General features: G+C 46.2%; 1 long non-coding RNA gene across 1 annotated transcript in view; it reads right to left on the bottom strand.

The window, feature by feature from the left end:
- Nucleotides 1–406: 406 nt before the first annotated feature.
- The window catches only part of LOC102468194 (uncharacterized), an 11,732-nt gene continuing 9,241 nt past the window's right edge, over nucleotides 407–2,897 (bottom strand). Inside the window, exon 3 of the long non-coding RNA XR_337447.2 lies at nucleotides 407–490. This is a non-coding gene — a long non-coding RNA (uncharacterized LOC102468194). The remainder of the gene's footprint in view (nucleotides 491–2,897) is intronic.

Here is a 2,897-nt window from a genome sequence, read left to right as displayed (position 1 = left end):
ATTCCTGCCCAAGGGACACAAGCTGAATCTTAACAATTATGAGACATCAGATGAATTTAAGATTTGGGACCACCTACAAAATAACTAGCTATTCTAGCAACTTATCTATAAATCCGAAATAATGCCAAAAGTAAAAAAGAGAAAAAAATTAGTGAAAATAAAATGTAAACTCATTTATTTTTATTTCTGTCAAAAGACCTGGACATGTTACTTGACCTGTTTGGAAATCATTGACTTGGAAATGATTGACCTGTGATTCACTGACCTTGAGAAAAATCATAAAAATGGAACTGTTTTTGTCAGGGTTGTAGATCACTCCCAAGTCTTTGTGCCAGCCCGGGGGACCCATGCCCTGTCAGCGCCCCAGTCTCTCCCATACTTGCCCTTCTCTCGTTGAACTTCCATCCACCACTGGCTCGCGAACATCAAGCGCTCAGGCATGCCCCGTCTACCTGCCCATGGCTTTGCGTGTGCTTGTGTTGAGCTCTCTCTGTGGGTATTAGAGGAGGGTCTTTGAGAATACACAACATCACTGGGTCAGTCTAGTAGTTGTAGACATTTTCCTAAAACCCTGCTTTTTCCTTATCGCCTCATCTTCCAGTGATGAAATAAAATATATTTAGACTTGAGTATTACCTTCTCTTCTTTTGATTAGGAGAGTGTCGTCTTTACACCTGAATGTTGGCTCTCAACACCCCATTCTCACCTTTCCCTTCCTCAGCTTCATCATTGGGAGAGTTTCTTTTTTCTGAAGGGTTCTAGGACTTTTGCAAGGTGGAAATACTGGAGTAGAGGGGTTGGCAGGTGGTGTGGTGGTTAGGTGACTGGACTCCTACATGGTTGACCACGGTGCGAATCCTGGACCTGGTGGCTTGCTTTCTCACTTTCCCTCTCTCTCTCTCTCTCTCTCTCTCTCTCAGGTCAACCTCAAAAAAACAAAAAAAACCAAAAAAAAAAAAACCCAAAAACAAACAAACAAACAAAAAACAAACCAAAAATCGAAAAACAAAAACACCCCATAAAATAAAATAATGACAATGAATAAAATAAAATAAAATAATTCTTTTTTTAAAATAAAAGAAATATTGGAGTAGAGAGGTTGGAGTGGGAGAGTAATAACGTAGCCAGAAAACTGAAGTTGGTTTTTCTAATAAAGTTCAGTGAGAAAACGAAGCGAGAGGGGTGCAGTTAGGCGCACAGCTCCTATGAGCTTCTGGTGTGATCTATTTGGAGGACGGAGGACAGCAAGGACGTCAATATTGCTGGGAGTTATGAATTGGAGAGAGGAAAGTAAAAGACTGGGACTATGATTGTTTGTTTTTGTTTCTGACTGGACTGCATTTTTTAACCATTGTAACTCCACATAAACCCTGGACACACGGATCTGGGGTTTATGATGGTTATATTTTCCGTAATCTTTGAGTAGCTCTCTATTACCTATAATTTTCATTTTTTTTTAGAGAGATTTTCGTTATAGGGCACATGGGCTCACCAGAGAGACAGAGAGACAAAAACACAGAAAGTGAGAAGTCACCCCCAGGGGGTGGCCATGCTGCAATCCCTTCTCCTCCATTCTCCTCTCAGGGTCTTGGGCACACATGCACATGCACCCAGCATGAGTTTTAAGCCTCCGGGTTGGGGACTTGAATGGCGGTCGGCTACGTGGGAGTCCAGCGATGTAACCGTTATGCCATCTGCTGGTCCTGTTAACTTAAGAACTCTTTAATCTTGTCGTCTGGGCCCCCTACTCCAGCCCTGGCCTGGCTTTTTGCAACATGATACCCTTGTAGGAGCCCTCCTCTCTAACTAAGGCGGTCACTTGGTCACTCGGCCGCTCGCTGTCCCCTGACTATGCCTGTGCCTTGGCTTGATTTGCCTGCATTTGGTTGGAGTCCGGCTTATGGGTATGTCTTCCTCTTGAAAACTCCCTTCTTTGGAAACCCTCATTCCTTCGAATCCCTGTAGAACCTCCAGCCCGTGGTTCTCATTCTACCTTCTGCGCTTGTGAAGGACCTTCTCCTGTGGGTGACTGGCCCTGCCCTGGCTTAAGAAGCTCCCTGAGGGCAGAAGCTCCTCTCCCACAGGATTGAGCTCAGTGGTGGTCCAGGGTCTCGGCCACTGCCCCACTTAACTGAGAGGCCTCACACCCGGACTGTGGCAGCCAGAGGCTCTGAGAGTTCTGGTTTGCCCTGTTCAGAAACTGGACGCTATCTACACGTCGGCCCCTTCCCTACCAGGGGCCTGTCATGGTGTGGTGGTTATGTGAGCTGGGTCCCACACGGCTGACTTTTGGTTCGGTTGGAGTCTGTGTTGCCTGCCCAAAATCCGAAAAGAGAGAGACATGAAAGGGAAGAGATCGTGGCGTGACTCTCTCCCTAGGGACTGATTTCTTGCTTTCCCTCTCTCTGTCTCTGTCAGAGAAGCACATACACCTTCCTACAAATGTTTAAAAAGCGTATTCTAGCATATTTAAAAGCAGATTCCACTCCCCTCCCCCAGGGTTACACCATTGGCCAGGACTTTGCCCCCCTCTCCCTCCTTTTTTTTCCAGATTCTGTTGTCACCAGTTTCTCCACATAGATTAGATACACTGACCCTGGGCAGTGGGCCCTTGAATAAATGATCTGTATAGTAAGACAAGGTCAGGACCAGCAGTTGGTGCAATGGCTATATCGCTGGACTCCTATGTAGTCAACCAGTGTTTGAGTCCCGGACCCGGTGGTTTAAACTCACGCCAGGCACGTGTGTGTGCGTGCCCAAGATCCTGAGAGGAAAATGGAGGAGAAGGGATTGCAGTGTGTCCATCCCCCCGGGGGGTGATTTCTAGCTTTCTGTATGTCTGTCTCTGTCTCTCTGGTGAGTGCATGTGCTCTATAGCAAAAATCTCTCTGAAAAAA

Source organism: Tupaia chinensis, unplaced genomic scaffold (assembly GCF_000334495.1).
Source record: "Tupaia chinensis unplaced genomic scaffold, TupChi_1.0 Scaffold146140_1, whole genome shotgun sequence".
NCBI lineage: Eukaryota > Metazoa > Chordata > Mammalia > Scandentia > Tupaiidae > Tupaia > Tupaia belangeri.
This window is presented reverse-complemented; position numbering and strand designations above follow the sequence as displayed.